Source organism: Helianthus annuus, chromosome 9 (assembly GCF_002127325.2).
Source record: "Helianthus annuus cultivar XRQ/B chromosome 9, HanXRQr2.0-SUNRISE, whole genome shotgun sequence".
Lineage (NCBI taxonomy): Eukaryota > Viridiplantae > Streptophyta > Magnoliopsida > Asterales > Asteraceae > Helianthus > Helianthus annuus.
In genome coordinates this window covers 161,232,554-161,256,075 of record NC_035441.2, presented here as the reverse complement: position 1 = coordinate 161,256,075, position 23,522 = coordinate 161,232,554, and the positions used below count along the sequence as shown (strand labels likewise).

The 23,522-nt window shown below is 39.9% G+C and overlaps 1 long non-coding RNA gene across 1 annotated transcript; it reads right to left on the bottom strand.

Annotated features, from left to right (window-relative positions):
* Positions 1–18,046: 18,046 nt before the first annotated feature.
* LOC110879226 lies at positions 18,047–20,772 on the bottom strand. The gene is made up of 3 exons (XR_004867700.1): positions 20,590–20,772; positions 19,759–20,034; positions 18,047–19,668 (listed from the first exon to the last, which is right to left on the bottom strand). It is a non-coding gene; the product is annotated as an uncharacterized LOC110879226 (long non-coding RNA).
* Positions 20,773–23,522: the final 2,750 nt, after the last annotated feature.

Genomic DNA, 23,522 nt, shown 5'->3' with positions numbered 1-23,522 from the left:
ATGAATCGGCTAAGCATAGACTCAAGTTATACAAATTCCAGAAAGTTTAACCAAAATAAAAATGGTCAAAAATAGTCTCTAATACAGATCTCAAACATGCATGCACGGATCCGAATCGATAGTCTACGAAAAAGTCGTTTTACAAGACTTTCGGTTCCGATTCGTATTTATACTAAAGATTGTCGAGTTTATTATGATAAAACACATTCTTATATTCATTATAAGTTATTTTTGATGATCAAACTGATTGCATGTCATCTACATTACCATTTACGCTATTTTTCGCAAAAACGATTTCTGTTGACTTTTTAATAACACCTTTGACTCGACAATTAGCATGCATAAAGTGGAAATCAGAGAATACCCTTTTGAGGGTTTGTTTCCCACATAAATACTAACATATCAGTGGTTTTAATTTGAGAAATGACAGAGCCAAACTCGTTTAATTGAAAAGTCAAATAATAAGAACAACGGTTTGACTTTTAACAATTAATCTATGCTAGAACGAATTATAGAATGATATAAAGGATTACCAAGGTCCTAATGAAGCTTAGTTAACCCTTAGAGTCAGCCTTGTCGTTCAGAATTGCTCCAGAAGGTCTTGAGAGCTTTTGCAAGATGTGAGAGTTCTTTGTTGCAACAAGTGCTCAAGAAATGAATGAAATAGTCTGATTTATGGAGGAAATTCAGAGGTTGAAGGGAGGTTACTGTTGTCCTAGGCATGCAAGGAAGTTTATTGGTGCAAAAGGAGGTGATAACAGCTGGAATGCACACAAAATTCGGACCCAAATGGCTGAATTCGCGAGTTACTGCATCTGGGCTTGGGTCGCGGCCCGCATTAGGCAGCCCAGGCGGGCCGCCTGGTCTCTGCAGCTGCCAAACTTTGCCAAAAGTTGGCAGCTTTGGTCCCTGTCTTCGCAAACGATGATTCGGCTACTTATCTTGACTTGTAAACCCCCAAACTTGGTTTCTAAGAACCTTGGGACATTTACCAACATGGTAATGTCCTCGGATAACTTTGCGCTCAACCGAAAGGCCATGAAATTCGATGTTGACGCTTTTAACCCCTCAAGTACGGTTTTGGCCATAACTTTCTCATACGTTATCGAAATTTCACGAAATTTTTACCACATATTCTAGTGAGTATATTTTAGCATTACAAGGCTTCGGGTCTGCCAAAAGTTCACTCAGAGGTATAAATTCAACATGTTGACACTTTTGGCCCCTATAGTTTGCAATTCCTCACTTTTGTGCATTTTCCGCTTCGTATGATCATGAACCATCCGTTTAAGGTTATATACATTATGTAGGGTTATCATAGAGTCTATTTATCCATTGTTGACACTTTGGACCCTTACGTTCCATAGTTTTCACTGTTTGTCACTTTTAGTCCCTCTAAAGTTTGTTTTCACATACCGGAACCTTATGACACGTGTCAAGACATTATTGGACGAAATTTTTCAAGGTGTTACATCCTCACCCCCTTAAAAGAAATCTCGACCTCGAGATTTACTGAAACAAATGAGGATATTTCTCTTGCATCGTGGATTCCACTTCCCACGTATATTCGGGACCTCTACGGGCATCCCATTTGACCTTAACAATAGGCACGTGCTTCCTTCGAAGCTTTTTCACCTGTCGATCCTCAATCGACAAAGGTTTTTCCACGAACTTCAAACTCTCATCTATGTGTATATCCGTATGTGGTATAACCAGTGAATCGTCAGCGAAACACTTCTTCAAATTATAGATGTGGAACACATTATGAATAGCGCTAAGCTCTTCAGGCAAGTTTAACTTGTAAGCGACTGACCCGACACGTTCGATAATCTCGAAAGGTCCTATGTATCTTGGGCTTAGCTTGCCTTTCTTACCAAATCGCATCACCCCTTTCCAAGGTGATACCTTAAGCAACACTTTATCACCTACATCGAAGTGAAAATCTTTGCGCTTAGGATCCGCATAACTTTTCTGCCTATCCCTGGCAGCTTTCAAACGATCGCGTATCTGCACGATCTTGTCCATCGTCTCAAAAACGATATCTGGTCCTGACAACTGGACATCTCCAACTTCTGCCCAACAAATGGGCGATCTACACTTTCTACCGTATAGGGCCTCAAAAGGCGCAGCTTTTATGCTGGAATGGTAGCTATTGTTGTAGGAGAATTCAATCAGTGGTAGGTTCTTATCCCAACTACCACCCAAATCGATCGCACATGCACGAAGCATGTCTTCCAAAGTTTGAATAGTACGCTCACTCTGACCATCGGTCTGAGGATGATAAGCCGTACTAAAATTCAAACGAGTGCCCAACGATTGTTGGAAACTCTTCCAAAAATGCGACGTATATCTAGTATCTCTATCGGAGATAATAGATATAGGTATACCATGTAACGCTACAATCTTGTCGACGTATAATTGAGCTAACATATCGGAGCTATACGTCTCCTTGATGGGTAGAAAATGAGCTGACTTAGTCAGTCTATCTACTATGACCCATATGGTATCATTTCCCTTTTTCGTCTTCGGCAACTTGGTGATGAAATCCATTGTCACCATTTCCCATTTCCACTTGGGAATTTCAGGTTGTTGAAGCAAACCTGACGGCTTCTGATGCTCAGCCTTGACTTGCGCACAAGTCAAACATTTAGCTACATGCTCAGCTACTTACTTTTTCAAACCAATCCACCAGTAGTTTTCTTTCAAATCCTGGTACATCTTATCAGCTCCAGGATGAACGGAATATTTAGAGCTGTGGGCTTCCTGGAGGATAACATCCCGAAGTCCTCCATAAACTGGAACCCATATTCGTCCGTTTAGTCATAGCATTCCATCTTTGTCGTAGGATAACTGCTCCTCAGTTACTCCTAACTTCTCTGCAGGATAGTTAGCTTCCAACACAGCTTCCTTCTGTGCAGCTAACACCCTTTCATTCAAATTATTTCTTATTTCAATGCGCTTGGCATTGATTCTGATTGGTTTCACCCTTTCCTTTCTGCTTAAGGCGTCGGCAACTACATTTGCCTTGCCTGGATGGTATCTTATCTCGTAGTCATAATCATTTAAAGTTTCCATCCATCGCCTTTGACGCATGTTCAATTCCTTTTGATTGAACAAGTGCTGAAGACTCTTGTGATCCGAATAAATTATACACTTGGTTCCGTACAAGTAATGTCTCCATAGCTTGAAAGCAAACACAACAGCACCCAATTCCAAATCGTGGGTGGTGTAGTTCTTCTCATGCACCTTGAGCTGTCGAGAAGCGTAGGCAATGACTTTGCCTTTCTGCATGAGTACACAGCCCATGCCAGTATGTGACGCATCACAATACACCACAAATTCTTCAATACCATCGGGCAATGTCAACACTGGCGCATTGCTCAACTTCCTCTTCAAAATATCGAAGGATTCCTGCTGCTTAGGGCCCCAATCGAACTTAATCTTCTTATGAGTCAACGAAGTTAGGGGCGCAACAATTCTTGAAAAGTTCTCGATAAATCGCCTATAATATCCTGCCAATCCGAGGAAACTGCGAATCTCGGTAGGAGTCTTCGGCTCCTGCCAGTTCATGACTGCTTCTACTTTAGCGGGATCTACTTGGATACCACGCTCGCTTACTACATGTCCAAGGAATTGGACTTCTCGAAGCCAAAATTCACACTTTGAAAATTTGGCATAAAGCTTCTCTTGATGCAGAAGTTTGAGATACAACGAAGGTGTTTCTCATGGTCAGCTCGGCTCTTCGAGTAGATAAGGATGTCGTCAATAAAGACGATAACGAATTTATCTAGATAGGGCTTGCAGACACGATTCATGAGATCCATGAATGCGGCTGGTGCGTTGGTGAGCCCAAACGACATCACTAGGAACTCATAATGTCCATAACGAGTCCTAAATGCTGTCTTGTGTACGTCTTCCTCCTTAACCTTCAACTGATGATAACCGGACCTCAGGTCGATCTTGGAGAAATAGCTTGCTCCTTGCAACTGATCGAACAGATCGTCGATCCTGGGTAACGGGTACCTATTCTTGATAGTGACCTTGTTAAGCTCACGGTAATCGATGCACAGACGCATCGATCCATCCTTCTTTTTAATGAACAAGATTGGTGCTCCCCAAGGAGACGAGCTAGGTCTAATAAAACCTTTCGCTAACAGATCATCCAACTGCGTCCTCAACTCCTTCATCTCCGTTGGTGCCAATCTATATGGTGCTCTTGTTACAGGCGCAGCGCCTGGAATGATGTCTATCCGAAACTCCACTTGCCTATCCGGTGGTAAACCGGGTAGTTCTTCAGGGAATACTTCAGGGTATTCTGAGATAACAGGGATATCTTCAATCTTCGGCTTCGGCTCATCAATGGTAACTTGTGCCATGTAAATGACACATCCCTTCTGCATGCATCTGGATGCCTTGAGCATGGACACTTGCTCAGGCAATCCATGCTGGGTATCTCCTTGAATAGTGAGTGACTCACCAGACGGAGTCTTCACTACTACTTGCTTTCTGTTGCACACAATCTGGGCTTGGTTACTCGATAACCAATCCATGCCTATCACTATATCGAATCCAGCTAGCTTAAAGGGAAGCAAGGATAACGGGAAAGAATGATTCCTAATGGATATAACACATCCATCTAGAACAGTCGAGGCGGTTTCTATGGTTCCATCGGCTAATTCCACCTCATATTTCACACTTAAGGTTTTAACAGGAAGGTTTAACAATTTACAAAACTTATCATCTACAAATGACTTATCAGCTCCTGAATCAAACAAGACTCTAGCAAAAACATCATTTACAAGAAACGTACCTGTAATGACGTTGTCATCAAGGACTGCTTCCTTGGCGTCCATTCTGAAGACTCTCGCATTAGTCTTCTTTCCGTCGTCAGCTTTCTTCGCATTCTTTGGGCAATTTGGCCGAATGTGCCCCTTCTCGTTGCAACCAAAACAAGTTGCATCCTTAATCCTCTTGCAATCCAATGCCTTATGGTCTGTGGACTTGCAGATTCCACATCGCTTTTCTTGAGACTGGGATTTCGTCTCCAAACGACATTTCCCAAAATGGTGTCTCTTGTAGGTCTTGCATCTGGGTCTCTCACCCGATTGATGATCTCCTTTCTTAGATCCCGACCCTTTCCTATGGTCGTTGTTTCCTCTGTGTCGTTTCTCAGATCTTCGTGAGGTGTCATCCTCACGTTTCCTTTTGTTTTCCTCTGAGCTCTTCATAGCTCTCAATCTGACTACATCTTGAGTGAGGGAGAGGGATAGATCAGCTACGGATCTGAATGTCGTAGGCCTTGATGCCTTAACGCTCGCTTTGATCTCTGGTGCCAGACCCCCAATAAATCGAGCAATCCTTCGCGGCTCCGGGGTCACCAAATACGGCACTAATCGAGATAAGGTGTTGAACGTGGTGAGATAAGCCTGACAATCGAGGTTCTTCATTACCAGGGATACGAAATCCGACTCAATCCTTTCGACCTCGTGCTGCGGGCAGAAATTCTCTTTGATTAGGGCTACAAACTGATCCCATGTCAAGCTGTACAGAGCGGCCTTACCGGCATCTTGTAGAAGAGACTTCCACCATGCTAGAGCATCTCCCTTGAATGACTGGGACACGTACTTCACAACGTCCCTATCAGCACACCCGCTGATGTCAACAACTGTATCCATCTCATCAATCCACGTCATGCAATCAACTGCTCCTTTTCCCCAGTAAAATCCCTGGGTTTGCATGAAACGAAATACTTGTACGTACAGGACTTGTTGTGCGTATCATGCTTCAGCTTGATTTCTTGCTTAGGAATACTGCTGTGGTTGGAGGAGTGATTATCCCCCTCATCCTTCTTCGGCTCATTCTTCTTAGAAGGTGGCTTACTATGAGCCTCTGAATGAGTCTTGGGCTTGACATGCGTTACAGTTCGGGTCCTACTCCGAGTCCCGCTTGATTCCCTGAATTGCCTATCCATAGCTTTGGCAACAGCGTTTTCAACCAGTGCTTGCAGTTCCGCACCAGTGACGTGAATCTTTGTATCATCTGGGTGTTCTCCAGAATGACTGTTGGTCTCCTCTGATTTGGCCATGTAGCTTTAAGCTACATAAAAGGACAAGGTCTTATTTAGAAACCTAACAGTATTATCGTTCTAGACGATTTATTAACCATGGTATTAAGAACCATAATAGTTAATTTATTTAATTTCATTCAGGGCTTTTATTAGCAACTATATTATGGAATGAAATATATATATTGGCACAATAGGCCTAGTCACTTCGGACAACTTCTAAATTATAAATTTAGATTTTTATAGGATTAGCATTGTATAATTAAACAAATAATCCTTTACTTGGCAGGGAGTCATAAACCACAACTGCCTTTTTGCTTTATATGACATAGTCATAACCCGTAGGTATCAAGTCATAATCAGACTTGTATACAGATATAATCTGTAGATAATTTATTAAAAAGGGTGACATGTGTGATTTTACGAATCACGCTTAGTCAAGAATGTTAACCTGTTTTCAGATGTTAACAGAGAGTTGAATCTTTTCAACCAGGTTTTACCATATTAGCTAGGCCTTTTAATAAGACATTCAAGCTAGGTTCTACCTTACTAAGATTCTTATTAAAATGGCAAATCAAATAAAAATTGATATTTTCCATTTATTTGAATATTATTTTCATGCACATAAATAAAATGAAAAATTTAAATTAACCATTATAATAAGGTAAACTAGTACAACTTCGCCCTAAACGGGACTTTTCTCAAATAGCATGCCCACGCAGGGGCTAAATCAAATAACAACAATAAATAAATAAAACAAACCCACGCAGGGGTTAACAGAAACAACATACCCACGCAGGGGTAGAACAAGAGAAATATACCCACGCAGGGGTAGAATACAGGAATAAATGTCCACGCAGGGACATGAGTAAAAGAGCTAACAACACAGGATTTAATAATCCTTCTTACTCTTACCCTTAATCAAGTCAACCATCTTCTTGAACATACCGCGGTTGTGTCGGCGATCATTTTGCAATTCCCGTCGCACGTCGTGTATCCCTTGCAGGATTTCTTGGACTTGCGGTGGCGACATCATCGGCGCCAGCGGCGGTGGCTGATACTGCGGTGGCTGTGGAGGCTGCGGCTGCTGGTATCCCTGCGGTGGGAATCCAAAAGCTGATTGTCCCGTAGCCCAGGGACCTCCAAAAGCACTCTCCTGGTTGAGAGGGTTGTAGCCTGAAGCTAACCAGTAGGGATCTCCCGTATAATCATAACCGGGAGGAAAAGTCGGCTCGAAAGGGTTGAACTGTGCTGCGCTAGCATACGCAGGGATGGGCTCTCCAAAGTTCTGCGGCGGTAGTGGCGCAAGTGTCGCAGAAGTAACCTCTGAGACGGGATGCTGAGACTCTCCCATCTCTGACTCCTCGTGGAGCGGCGAGTAGCGACCGCTACCTGAATGTCGAGGGGTGGCAATGCGAATCCCTCCTCGCGTAGACATACGCGCGTTCCTCTTTGGCCTCTGAGGCGGAGGAGGCAAAACCGGTGGTGGTGGTGGCGACGGAGTAATCACGTCGCGCCAAAAGGCCTCAGATGGGTCCTGCTGCTGAGGCTGCTGCTGAAGCTGCTGCTGCTGGGAGTGGTGCTGAGAGTGCACGGGAGAACCGTGGTAAGACTGGTGCATGGGGGAGTTATGGTGGCTGGGGGTATAAAACCAATCGTGCTGCTTAAACCTCTCCTCGTAGCTGTCAACACCATTGAATGGTGATCCCCTGTATGGTGACCCATCCGATATCTCTATGGGATGGTTAGGCGTGCCGGACGGTGGCAGGGAAGGGTCAGTGTCCTCATCGACCTCCATCTCGTTACCACCAGAGAAGTGGTCTTCAGGTCCTAGTGGGTTATGACCCACTGGTTCATCCAAATAGGCATCAGGGTTATACAGGCCCTGATAAACTGGTGCTGGGTAGTGGTGAGGTGACTGGTGTAGGGGTATGAAAGATCCATGGGAGTCATGGGGCCCATTTTCAGAATGTGGCCCAAAGGAGTGAGGTAGGGATGGTGAGGTACTCAGTGATACCGAGTGCCTGGCTGGTTCAGCAAATGATCTCCAAAGATCGTGGGCAGCAGTGTTGTGCGATGCTGATGGGGCTCGCCTGTGTGAGGGTCCTGCCTCGTGGTCATGTGATGTGGCGAATCCTCCTCGTCCTCGCATACGTGGCGGCATGATGAACCTGTCAAAAATTAAACAAGTTGCACAACAAAATATATAAGACAAAGCTAATAATAAAAATAAAGATAAAATAAACGAAATGTCGAACATTTCCTAAGTTCTTTGTCTAGACTCGAAAATCGAGGAATGTGCAATTGTGTAACTGAGATCAAACACAAAAGACTAGTGTTTAATTCACTCAGCGTTGGCTCTGATACCAACCTGTCACACCCCTATCTCCACGTGTCACCGGTGGGCCCGGTGTGGGGTACGTGACGTGGTTGACGTTGTCATAGACAAACAACACAACATAATAACGCACAGCGGAAGCAGAATAGATACATTTCAACTTTAATTAAATGTAATAATAACATCATAAGTAGTTGAAACGGATCCACAGGCGGATCAAATAAAAATAAGATAAAGTTGTTCAACAGTTTATTTTGTCGTCCGAGCTTGCGAGACTATAGTGGACGCTCTTAGGAAACAGCCAGCCTAGTTCGTATAGTACCTGCACTTAACCTTTTGGGAAAATACATCAGTTTACACTGGTAAATACAAATCAACTGACTCATTTTGAAAATGATTGAAAATTGATTTAAATGCACAAGGCATAAATATTTTATTAACTTGGGATAATTATGCAATATAAACTTGTGAACGAATTACATGTTACTCGTACATTTGGTGGCCCGGGATCTGCTGTCCGGGCTAAAGATTAAATGACACACCACATTAAAGAGTTATACACATCGGGTGTACGCCTACACCCCGTGCTCTGGTCGTGGCCATCTCGTAAGATAATGCCAAGGATATCCGGGACACGGTCAATAACCCCCCAAAGCCTAAAGTAAGAACAAGACTGTTTAAACGAGTCGCACAAACTATTCAAGACTGTACACCCATAGGGTGCAGGATTTGTGCGCTCGATCAAGCGGTATTTTAAATACCGTACCCCAAGCCCGTATAGGGAAAATAAGTCAAAATGTATTTACCTGAGCAAGTATGAATCACAAACGGTAAGTGTAGGTAGCTTTTACTGGGCCTCCTAATCTGGAACAAAGGTTTATAATAACCTATTAGATTCCTAACGGGTCTTTTATTTAAGCCTAAGCTTTGACCGGTTAGTTTTAAGGATGATACGGTACAAGCGCACGATTAAGCGAAAGACCGGATAGAATGTGATTTAGACCCGACAAGTTTGAATACTTGTATAATATGGGTATACTAAATACATTCTGGATTTTGAGATAAAAATGATAACGTTTGACCCGTTTCGGTCAATTTACGCAAACTAGTTACGTAAACCGAACCGAACGCTAAAAAGGGCGTTACGGGTGGCCAAAAGAGTCAAATGCAAGTTCCCTGAGATAATATGCTTTAAATATGATATAATATCGGTAAGTTATGTTCTATTATGCCCCGAATGATTTTAAACTTAATTTATGCCTTAGAAGGGCATTTTGGTCATTTAAAAGATTATAAAAGAGTCAATTTGGAAATCTGGGTTACGGGTCTGAATTATACAGTAATTATACTTAATATGACATGTTATAACAGTAGGGTATGACCCGTATACAAAACTTATCATTTAAAATCAAACTATGCACCGTAGGGGTATTTTAGTAATTTCACAAGGGTTAAAAATGCCAAAACTGGAAATCTGAGTTCAAACATTTATACTTACTGTTATTATATGAAAATATACTAATTACATCAGTAGGTATGAGTCTTATATGTTTAAAACGGGTATAACGCTTACTATGCGCTAAAAATGCTAAAATGCGATCTAGGGCCGTTTCCGGGTTTTCAAAAGAAAGCTGAGATTTTTATATTTCCAGAATGCTCAAAATAAGTTATTTAACATATAAATTCAGTAGAAAAAGGTTTCGGGTCAAAAGGATGTATAAAACTCATTTTATGGCTTAAACGGTCAAAACCGGCATTAACCGAATCGACCTAGCGACGTATGATCCGTTCAGCCAAAAATCAAATAAAAATCATCAAAAATCCCAAAATATTATATAACATCAGTGGGTAAAAAGTTTTATATCAAAACGTGGCCTGAAATAGGTTATACGCTAAATGCGCCGTTTATGTAACTTTAAGATATAGTTTTACGATATCGGCCATAACTCAAAATCTGGACCACCAACTGACCTCAAATTTTCGGTGCAAGTTTATATATTAGAAATAAAGATTTCTACTCTTTCACTTTTCCAAAAATCACGTTTTATATCAAAAAGGGCAAAATAGTCCACTTTAAGCATAAATCGGAAACATGCAAATGAATCGGCTAAGCATAGACTCAAGTTATACAAATTCCAGAAAGTTTAACCAAAATAAAAATGGTCAAAAATAGTCTCTAATACAGATCTCAAACATGCATGCACGGATCCGAATCGATAGTCTACGAAAAAGTCGTTTTACAAGACTTTCGGTTCCGATTCGTATTTATACTAAAGATTGTCGAGTTTATTATGATAAAACACATTCTTATATTCATTATAAGTTATTTTTGATGATCAAACTGATTGCATGTCATCTACATTACCATCTACGCTATTTTTCGCAAAAACAATTTCTGTTGACTTTTTAATAACACCTTTGACTCGACAATTAGCATGCATAAAGTGGAAATCAGAGAATACCCTTTTGAGGGTTTGTTTCCCACATAAATACCAACATATCAGTGGTTTTAATTTGATAAATGACAGAGCCAAACTCGTTTAATTGAAAAGTCAAATAATAAGAACAACGGTTTGACTTTTAACAATTAATCTATGCTAGAACGAATTATAGAATGATATAAAGGATTACCAAGGTCCTAATGAAGCTTAGTTAACCCTTAGAGTCAGCCTTGTCGTTCAGAATTGCTCCAGAAGGTCTTGAGAGCTTTTGCAAGATGTGAGAGTTCTTTGTTGCAACAAGTGCTCAAGAAATGAATGAAATAGTCTGATTTATGGAGGAAATTCAGAGGTTGAAGGGAGGTTACTGTTGTCCTAGGCATGCAAGGAAGTTTATTGGTGCAAAAGGAGGTGATAACAGCTGGAATGCACACAAAATTCGGACCCAAATGGCTGAATTCGCGAGTTACTGCATCTGGGCTTGGGTCGCGGCCCGCATTAGGCAGCCCAGGCGGGCCGCCTGGTCTCTGCAGCTGCCAAACTTTGCCAAAAGTTGGCAGCTTTGGTCCCTGTCTTCGCAAACGATGATTCGGCTACTTATCTTGACTTGTAAACCCCCAAACTTGGTTTCTAAGAACCTTGGGACATTTACCAACATGGTAATGTCCTCGGATAACTTTGCGCTCAACCGAAAGGCCATGAAATTCGACGTTGACGCTTTTAACCCCTCAAGTACGGTTTTGGCCATAACTTTCTCATACGTTATCGAAATTTCACGAAATTTTTACCACATATTCTAGTGAGTATATTTTAGCATTACAAGGCTTCGGGTCTGCCAAAAGTTCACTCAGAGGTATAAATTCAACATGTTGACACTTTTGGCCCCTATAGTTTGCAATTCCTCACTTTTGTGCATTTTCCGCTTCGTATGATCCATGAACCATCCGTTTAAGGTTATATACATTATGTAGGGTTATCATAGAGTCTATTTATCCATTGTTGACACTTTGGACCCTTACGTTCCATAGTTTCACTGTTTGTCACTTTTAGTCCCTCTAAAGTTTGTTTTCACATACCGGAACCTTATGACACGTGTCAAGACATTATTGGACGAAATTTTTCGAGGTGTTACAATGAAGCGGGTCAAACGAATCAAGAATGAAGGAAAAGCATAATTTGGATGCAAGGTAAGTACAGCTTACACTTTTTGTATTAAAACCTATTGGTTTTATAGATTATGAATAATATAAAGTCTTGTTTGATTTATGATGTTCCGACACGACATGTGCGGTTCGAAACAAAAGACAATGATATTAAACTATGTTTAATGGTTAAAAAGAGCTCATACGATTATTTAGTCATGAACTGACTAATAAATAGTGAGTTTTGAATGATTACCTTATAAGGTAAATCAATATAAATAATAAGGGTAAAACGGTAATTCGGTCACTCGTTGACTATAACAGTTAGTTTTGAAAGACACTTTATGGTGTACGACATAAAGGGGTCAAAAGCATTTAGAAATAGTGTATAAATAAAATGATCGTACGATGTAAACCGGAGCGAGTCATGTAGACGAGATGATACTAAATATCATCTCGCAAGGATAAACAGTTATTTAGACGAAACGGTTAAAATGGTGAAAATATCACCATTTGAAAAATATCGACTAATGAATATTATCGAGTCTTATGTTCACAGGAGTGAATAGGGGAAAGATAACTTGCATCGCTATCAAGTAGCGATTATTAAAGCAAGGTATTAAAACGGGTCAATATATTGATCCGAGCCAGGTATGTATAATCGGTTAACTACTCAATTGGAACGAAAGGTTCATTGAGAGTTTAATGAAGTCAAAATAGACATTTGGTTACTTTAATAAGTAAACCGAATGATTCATGTGATGGTCATTGTGATTAGAAAACATAATGACTTTTCAAACAAAATCATAGCTAAAAAGAAGGATTTTGGGTCAAACATGCTTGTAAAAGCTTCATCGTAAATGATAGGCTAAAATGGACCAAAACGCCCTTGTAAGCTAAATTGAGCGAACGACCCTTAAAGGTCGTTTAGACATGAGTTTTATGATAAAACAAATACTTCGAATAAGTATCTAAAAGCGAAAAATGTAAATTTATGGTCAAATGACCCTATATGAGTCTTTGCCGTAAAATGATAATCCGAGGGGTAAAACTCGGAATATACAGATCTCCACATTAAATCCACCACACATATAGTTGTGGTGGAAGATAAATTGATAAATAATGTGGAAATAAAATGCTAGAAGCGAATGGGTATGAATTATGCGGAAAAGTGCTTAAATACCCTTAACGGGTCAAAATAAGCATTTAAGTCAAAACGGGTTTAAGAAGGTATATAAACCCGTGATTTGAACCTAATATGATATGAAATATCGAAAATATAAGGTTCAAGAGTAATTGAGATCAAACAAACCTGTTTGTTTTGATAAATACATGAATGGGTCAAAACCTTATAAAAAGGTAATAAGCCGAAGGCTTAAAAGTCTTAAATTTAGTTAATCCGGATGTCGGATTTTAACTCCATGTGATGGAGAATTAAATTACGATCACATAGAAAGAAACGTGAGTTAAATCGGATCAAAAATGAGCAAGCTATGCTCGTTTACGTAAAAATGAGTTTGGCTGGAAAATGCAGCATTTGGCTTCAATCTTTCTGTCGAACTTGTTGATACATTTTTGTGTGGACGCGGCACGTTCGGTTCGAGCCTTTCACAACATGAAGACCAAGTCGGATATCCTCCTATCCCACTTGGGTCCGACAACTTTATCTAACTTGTTTTGTAACTTAAATGAACAATGCATGTTGCATTTAGATTATTGGTTGTCTAGGTGTGTGTGTGTTTATTTAGTCTCTGGGCCAAAACATCTTCATGTGGGCCAAACCTGGACTTTGGGCTTAACCTTCTTTGGGCCAATACCCCTCCTGACGAAACATGGAGAAATACTTTGTGTTTCATCCATAAAGGACAAAAACATGAAGAAACACTTTGTGTTTCACCCACTACAAGACAAAGCCACAGTGAAACACAAGTGTTTCATCACATTACATGACGAAACGCGACGAAACACTCCTGTTTCGTCGTGTGATTGGGCTTCTTCAGGCCCAATGACTGGTCCAATGTTTGTTTCGTCGAGCCCCTATGTGTTTCGTCGTAGTTAAGGCCCAGGGTACTATATAAACAGCTTTCTGGTTTCACTTTGAAACTAGATGAGAGAATACCCAGAGAGAGTTATTTTGTAAAATTGTGTGTGTATCAGTGGTTCTCGGTTCTCATCCCGTTTAATCAATAGATTGTGTTTCATTGGTTATTTCGTGTTGTTTATTTTACATTGTGTTTGGTTTGCACCGTCACGGGGATTCCGCACCCGTTACCGTGTTTGTGATAAACAAGGATAAGGTTTTCGTTATCGATCCACCGGAAAAACGGGACCTACAGAACTGGGTCCTCGCGCCGCCCGACGGCCAAAGCCAATCACGGTCGCCGCCCACGACACCTGTCGCGTCACGCGACACCAATTTGCTTCCCCGTCGCGGCACGCGACGGGTGTAATGTTCAGCAACAGTTGTTAAAAACAGTTGTTTGCTTGTTTTGACTCGCAAACTTGCTTGGACATGTTTTATACGCTAAATTACTAACTCATTTCATGTTTTATGAAATGTAGATTTAATAGGAGGTGCCGGTGGATGATCAGGCTCGATAAAGAACCGAACACACGATCAAGATTCAAGCTTCCACGTAATGATTCGTAGTTACGTTTTTTTATAAAAAACGGCGAATATTCTGTAAAATGTTAAATTGGGTTAATTCTCAAAAGTCTTTAAGAAATACATATTTTATAATGTATGTGTAAAGCATAAAGGAATAAATATAGTCGAAAACTATATGAAAATCGTATAAATGGACTAAAGGTCTTACAATAGGGCTTGTATTCATCCAAAATAAGTGAGTATCTCACATCATATACATTAACATATGATAAATGGTATACTCACCAGTAAGATGAACTCTCGGGCATACCTTGATACGGGAATGTGTCGTGTGTGGATGAACACTGGTCGGCAAGTATAAATCATACCTTAGTCGTATCCCCTAACCGCGAGTACATCTAATAAGTTGAGTTTAAGTGGACAACAATACCGATAATCGTTATAGGATGCTTATCTTAATATTAACTAATTGAACAACAAGAGCATTTTGGCGCGACCGTACACTGATATGATTCTCTTACCCTCGAAACTCACAAAAAGAATGTCTGTAAATATTTATTTATTGCTTTCAGTCTCTGCATCTCTGTATATATTTATTTACTATTTTCCGTCTTTAAATTTGAAATATTCAAAAATACCAAAAAGATTTTAGGTGTGTTTTAATATAAACTTTATAAAAACCAAAAAGATTTTATTTCTATATTATTTTTGATTGTACGATGTTGGATCTCGAGTCTTTACCACCTGAAACCTGTTCGAAACCAAAACAATTGCATCTTCATAAACGGTCGAAGTTAACGAGTTTTGAAAGTTTAATTCTAAAATTGTTCAAATTTTACAACTTTCAAACTGTTCTGTTGTCGGTCGGTGGTCGATTGAGAGTTGGTCACATGTGTGTCGTTTGTTTATGTTATCTATGTTCCAAGCGGTTGTTCTCATTACACGTTAAGCTTTCTTGTATGTGCAGATGTGACATCCAAACCAGATAAAGGCAAAGAGAACGTACTAGATGACAAGCTTCGGAATGAAGACACAACATGGATGCAATCAAAGGATGAAGATGATCGAGTTGCAGCTGACCACTCATCAACTCCAAAAGGATCTAAAGTACTAAAGATCAAAAGATTCACGAGCATCATCCAAGGGGGAGTTTGTTGATACACTCCCTGTCTGTGACGCATGAAGACTTTGAAGATCCTACAACATGAAGAGCGAACCTTCACCAGCAACATCCAAGGGGGAGTTTGTTGATACAGTTTTGTGTGGATGTAGCTCGGTTCGGTTCGGCTCAAGACCGACATCGCGACATTCCTCCGTCGTGTGCTCCAGAGATCGACACACGAAGAGCCGCGAACCGTCATCACCATGACATCACATACCCTCGGTGTAAATACTTACACCTACACACTTACACCTCACAAACACACAACCTCTCTCTCTCTCCTCACTTAACTCTCTTTGCTCTCTTTCTCTAAGATGACTGACAACCGGCGGAGCCGACCAGACGACTGCGGCGGTGTGGCGGCTATCCGGCAAGAATTTTCCAGCCAAACCCACCTCTCCCACTAATTTGGACCTCCCCAACACGTTGGTGGTGGCCGTTTTCGAAGAATCAAAGCCGTTTGGTGCCTTTAAATATCTAAACTTGTACTAGTGTCATAATCTATGGGCAGTCTACCCCATACCAATCCGTTGCGGGTCGGGGTGTGACAGATACCAGTCGGACGACCCTGGATTTTGCGGGTGTGATAGGTGGAGAACGAGATGTTGTGGGTTAAACAAAAATCAAAGATAAATTTAGAGAAATGTGATATTTATTGATGTGATTTTCAACCATGCATGGCAATCTTGACCCAAACATTCGACTTCGCGTTGATATTGGGCTTCAGAAAAACAATGGATTGTTTTGAGTCAAGTTAATCTCTAAGAGGTTAAGAATGGGAACTTTTAAAACTAGAATAAAAGTGAATGGGTTAGAATAGATAATTCTAAAACAAGAAGAAAAGTGAACGTGTTCAGTGTAGGTTATGTGCTTATACCTAAAAATATATGAGGTTCTTTCATACACAACTCCATTAATTACTAAACTCCAACTCAATCACTCCACCTCCACCGTGCTAGACACAAAAGTGAGAAAATCCAACATAATTATTGTGGCAAGAGTAAACAAGCTATCTCATTCCCCAGTTGCCAATATCAGTTGACATGGTTATACTTTATACTATAATTGTCATTTAATTTAACCATGTGGCTAAATATGCAAGTATAAATAGTTAATTAATTTTGTACATTGTCTTTACCTTATTTTATAGGGGAGATACTCCCTTAGTTTTTGTTTTCTAAGCGATGTGGGACAAAAAAATGAAGGATGTAAACCTTATCGAGTCAGCTCACGAGCTCACGAGCCGAGCCGAGACGGCTCGCTTACAACCAAGCCGATTTCAAGCCGTCGAGCATGCATTTTTCGAGCGAGTTTCGAGCGAGCTGCGAGCCACGAGTTTTTTGAACACCCCTACTTTATAGACACGAATTCAATGGCGAGAATCAATAATGGATCTAGCATCCATGATAACCAAATAATCGAACATATGCAATCTCAATTATGGTGGTATGCACATTCTTAATCTAGCTTTGAGAATTGTCAATGTTTACGTTATCTAAAATGGGTATCTATACCTTTGTTCCTGGAGATTAACCCATCTCGAATCGGGCCGGCCTTCTATCTTACAATATTTAAGTTTCCAATGGTTAAATCTATCAGTTACGTTTGTTAGATTTCTAGGTTCTATCATAATGCAGCGGTATCTGAGTGTTCCTTACACGGCTCTTGCCAGCAACTGAGAGAAAACGGTCATTAATTAGCAGTCAATTAACTTGCCATAAGTGTGACTTAGATAACATGTAAATCAACGCTCAAAGATTGAAGCATTTGTTGGTGAGCAACAAAAAATGCCACAACCACTTAGCAGAAGTGCACAAGCTTAGTTTTATTCTTGGATGGTCAAGTGGAATTACTTCAGCATCCTCCAACCCATTTATGACCATCCCTCGATCTGTGTGTCCTTGAATATGTAAAATCTTTCATACGCAGTCCATACCCAGAAACTTTGTTAGCTACTTGATTTTTATCCAGCAAGATTCTTGTAAATAAGGTTGGTGTCTAATGACAACTAAACGTTCATCAGTGGATCTGATTCAAATAAATACGAGACTCCGATCCCAGGAAAGATAAATAGCACATTAATCTTTATGTTCTCTTTTAAGAAATTTGCCAACAAAAAAAATTGCATTTATGATTATAAAAAGATTCTATGTGTAGATATATCATCCACCACTCATATGTATATACGTAAGTATATACAAAAAAAATATCATCCACCACACATATGTTCCCTGGTTTATATCCTAATGTTTAATAGATGTGTTTTACAAAAGTACAAAAACTGAGTAATAAAATGAAAACACAAAGAAGATATCTTGGTAAATTCGTTATGTTTACAGAAACCTGACTCTTAAATATTAATTGTTAATAATACAACACTCAGTTAAATCAAGTAAGGACTAAAAACATAACTGTAACTTCAAATATTCTTTTGTACATCTCTAGAATTACCAAGGATTGGTGATTTTGCAACCCCGTCTTGCAAAAGGACATTGAAGCTCTTGTTCAAGCTTTTCAAATGTAATTTGCTCTTCCCATCCAATAACGTCTTTGAAACAACAGAAAAAATCATGCACCTCAAGAAGGTTGCCAACTGCATGAGAAGACAGCCTTGAGCTAAGTAAACCTCCTTGAGGGAATGATTGCTTATCGAACACACTCTCTTCGATGAGCTAAGTAAACCATCTCGGCCACTATGTGTGTCTGAATATGGAAATCCCCAGTATAATCATCATAGATAAAATGTTGCTTAATCATCTCGGCCATAAGTGATGGTTCACGATCTTCATGATGGCATGGCTTTATTGGAACGGGTGATGCGATTACTTTGATGTTCTTGTAATCAGGAATTTCTTGGTCTTATATAGTTTCTTTGATGGACGACTTCCGCTAGTTTAGCAGACAACAAACGATTTATGTAATTTATCTAATATACCTCTAACCAAGAACACATCATACCTCGTATATTATTGTAGCAGATTTAACAAACACACACCACGCAGACCTCCATTTGGGGCTTTCCATTGAACGTCTTCTTGCTCCATCAGGTAATGCAGCTTCCATATCCAATAAGTCCATCATCAGCCGCCTTATCATATGATGAGTGTTCCCCCAAAGTGGCTCTGACAATGACTCGGTGACAGTAAAGCTGCTACCAACCTCATGTTTGATTTTACAAGTAGAATTCTTGTGGTGTTCAAATTCAACACTCGTGAAGAATGTTTCATGGCATTTGACACAATGGTATCGAGATGGAAAAATGGGCCCCAGACAATCACACCTGTACCAATTCACCATGTCTTTCCTCTCGGCTTCTTTGCAGAGTTGGTTGCATCTGACTCCATACAAAAACCGTAGTATCGGGCCTCAATCAACATGGTTGCATTTGTAGCAAGACAATTACGAGAAGGAAGATTGTTCAAGCTTGTTGAACAAACCGTCTCTCCCCCCATTGACTCACTCCTTCCAGTGAGTTGACCACTTCGTAACATTGTGTTTTGCCATAGCAATATAGAATCTCTTAAGCTACCTGAGCATCCAAATCAACGCGTGCAACATTTGTGGGTGAGCTACAAAAGACGCTACAATCACTTTGCAGACAGTGAATGAGTTCAATCGCATTGCTGTCAGTAATCTTTACGGAAGTCCGCCTCGTGTTAGCAAGTAAGCAATTATATATTTCCGAAGCTGGTCTACCTGAGTTTTACTTGCTAGCTAATTTTGACCCTAGTTTTGAGTTTACGACCGAAGCTGGTCTACCTGACTTTTACTTACTAGCTCGGGAAACAGTTTACTGCGGACCAGAACCCCGTCTCTTCGATGAGCTAAGCAAACCATCTCGGCCACTATGTGTGTTTGAATATGGAAATCCCCAGTATAATCTTCTAAGATATAATGTTCCTTACACGGCTCTTGCCTGAGAAAAAACGGACAGTAACTAGCAATCAATTAACTTGCTACAAGTGCGACTCAATAACATGTAAATCAACGCCAAACATGAAACTACCTGTGCATCCAACTCAACGGCTGAAGCATTTGTAGGTGAGCAACACAAAGTGCCACAACCACTTTGCAGACAGTGCATGAGCTTAGTCTTATTCTTGGATGGTCAATTGGAATTACTTTAGCAACCTCCAACCCATCTATGACCATCCCTCAATGTGTCCTTGAATATGTAAATCCCCAGTGTAATCTTCATACGCAGCCGTTACCCATAAGCTTTTTTAGCTACTTAGTGTTGATCCAGAAGATTCTTCTGAATAAGGACTTGTCAAGTAGAAACCTGATTCAATGAAACGTTCTTCAGTGGATCTGATTCAAATAAAAATTTCATACTCCGATCCCAGGAAAGATAAATAGCACATCAATCTTTGTGTTTTCTTTTAAGAAATTTGCCAACAAAGAAAGATTGCATTTATGATTATACAGATTCAATGTATAGATATCTCATCGACCACTCATATGTATATATACAAAGAAATATCACCCACCACTCAAATGTTCCCTGGCTTACATCCTTATTTAATAGATGTGTTTTACAAAAGTAGAAAACTTGAGTTAAGAAAAAATGAAAACACAATTAAGATGTTATGGTAAATTCGTTATGCTTACATAGATTATTATAGTAATTAGAGTGTTTTCTACAGAAACCTGACTCTTAATTGTTAACAAAACAATGCTCAGTTAAATCAAGTAAGCACTAAAAACATTACTGTAACTTCAAATAAATTTTTTGTACATCTCCAGATCCTTTTGTTCTCTAGATAAACATTCAAATCCGCAAATAAACCCTTTCAAGATCAGAAGGAACCAGAAAACGAAACAAACATGTAATTACCTTAAACTAACGTTATGGCATGCGGAGGAGAGTCGTGTTTTCCAGAACGATTCGCCGGAAATGATGTCAACATCGATCTTGAAAGCGGTGTGGTATTTCGGATGGTTGGTCGACTTGAGAGGGGGGGATGACAGGAGTATGTTTGTGCAGCTAGGGTTTCTAATGTGCAACACGGCGCTATATATGTATTCGACAGAAGGTAACAAGTATATATAGAGTAATAAAAAGTTGAAATAAAATGATAGAGTGAATATTCTTTATAAAACAAAAAAGAAAATTGAAAGAAAATATTGATGCATTTTTTTGTGTGTCTGTTACTAGTCTTGTATGTAATTTCGTATTTTGTACGGTCTTTCTTATTTATCGAGTCTGTATTCGCAGTCGACCAAGTCGGATATCCTCCTATCCGCTTGTGTCCGACGTGTTTTGTCTCTCTTTATATGTATTTGTCGTAAAACAATGCATGTCGCATCTAAGGGTATTTCTGTCATTTATATTTGTGATGTTTATGCCTTGTCTGTTTGCTGTCTGTTTACAGCAAACAGATAATAATTTGCAGGCCTTGGCGAAACAGGTCTGTTTCGTCAAAGAGATGTCGACGAAACAGACTTGTTGACTTTGTTTGTGTTTCGTCAAGGTAGTCAACGAATCAAATGTGATTCGTTGACTGTTGGGCCTGTTACTGGGCTAACTTCTGTTTCGTCGGCCCATGTTCTGATTCGTCAAACACCACAGCCCATCTGCTATATATAGGCACAGATAGTTCATAGTTTACTTAGAGATGAGAGTTTACCCTTGAAGCTTGTAAGAACTGTGTTTGTATCAGTTACCAGATCTCATCCAGTTAATCAAACGATTGTGTTTCTTTGGTTAACCTTGTGTTTGTCTTGTTCTATGTTTGATTGGCTAAGTTAAGTGGATTCCGCACACTTAACTTTGTTTGCTATAAACAAGGATTCGGTAGTGAAAATCGATCCTCCGATTTAGGGACCTACAAGTGGTATCAGAGCATTGGCTCTTATCCTTGTTTAAAATCAAACATAGTTTGGTATTTGAAAGTGTTGTGTGTTTTTCTCTGCAACTTGTTCTTAAAAAAACAAAAAAAAAATATTATCATTTTCTGGAAAAAGGTTATCATAAACTGTTGACTGTCTTGGTGACTTTGCTAAAATTTTAGTGAAAACCTTGCTTGTTTGTGTGTTTTTCATACTTACAAGTTGGTTTTTGTTGAAATTATTAGTTAAAGTTGGTTTTTGGAAATTGTCAGTTCATCCGGTTGTATTGTGTTCTTCACATCTTCATAATATCTTCAAGTGTTCTTATTAAAAGTGACTTTTTAATCTAAAAGATAAGGTAGCTTGTATTTTGAAAGTGTTTGACCAACCTCTTTTATCCACCATACTTCTAAGTTGGTGGAATAGCAAGTTTGAAAATCGTGTGAATTGACAGCTGGGTATAACCTTTTCACCAACTTTTACCAACCTCAACGAAACACAAAGTCAACGAAACAGAAAGCATCTCGCCAAAGGTCTCTTTGACGAAACTGAAAAGTGTTTCGCCAAAGATCCCTTCGACGAATCAAATCTAATTCGCCAAAGGTCCCTTCGACGAATCAATGTCTGTTTCGCCAAAGGTCCCTTTGACGAATCACATATCTGTTTCCTCAAACTTCTTTGAAGAAACAGGATCTGTCTCGTCAACTGTTGTTTCGTCAAGAGCTATTTCAGTTTCGTCAAGAAAGTTGAAAGTTTTCAACAGAAGGTTTGCAAGTTCATCATAACAGTGTGTTTTCAAGTGTTTGTTCAGGTTTCTTATTAGTAATTCATCACAATGAGTTGTACAAGTCCTTGGGACTGGAGTATGGATCCACAACCCGGTCAAGATCAAACTTCCGCAGCAGCATGGGCGAAAAGTATGTTTCCACAACTAGCAATCAGTGCCAGTCAATGGGCATTGGTATCCAATCAAAGTCAGAGTATTCAAAATCTTCTGATTAGTGAAAGTGAAACGGGCAGCAACAATCGTCCACCAAAGTTGAACCATATGAATGATTTTCCATCATGGAAAAGCCGCTTTCACACACATGTGCAAGGGCAAAGTACCGAGCTTTGGACGTTTTCATCAATGCATTTAACACCAATCTTGAAGTTGCAGCATCCACTTCAGCGGGTTATGCTAACATGCTCGAAGATGACAAGAAAGCTTATGATTTGGAGAAAAAGGCTTTTGCTACACTTACACAAGCACTCAACAAAGATATTTATCATCAATTCTCCTACTGTAAAGATACGAAAACATTGTGGGATGCCTTGGTTGCGAGAGGAGAAGGCAATGCAGCCACTCGAAAGTCTCGTCATGATCTGTTGAAGAAAGAATTTGAATCTTTTCAGTTTTTGGAAAATGAAACCCTTAATGATATGACTACACGTTTTTATCATTTGATTAGTGAAATGTGTGCTTATGGGGTTTTGGCTACTCAACAGGATATGGTGAACAGGTTTGCTGATGCTTTACCTCCAAAGTGGAGTTCTTTTATTGAGTTGTTGAAGCATACGGGTACTCTAGACACAGTTAACATCTATGAGTTCATCCAGAAGCTGGAACATAAAAATGATGAAGAGATCAGGAAAGCTAAGCGAGTTCCAGCACCTCAGAATACAGAAATGTATCTTCCAGGCTTCGATGCCTTGGCCAGGTCTAATGCAGCTCAGCAACCAAAACTGCAAACTGCATTTGTGTCCAACACAAGTTCCTTTCCGTTTCCTCAATCAACTACTGCTCCGGCTTTCGATCCAAGGGCTTATATTCCAACACCTCAACCTCCACCTCAAGTCAATCCGGCACAACCACAATTTGACCCAAGGTCTTACATTCCGGTGCCATCACAACCACAGTCACAACCACACCAACAAGCTCATTATGCCAACAATCCC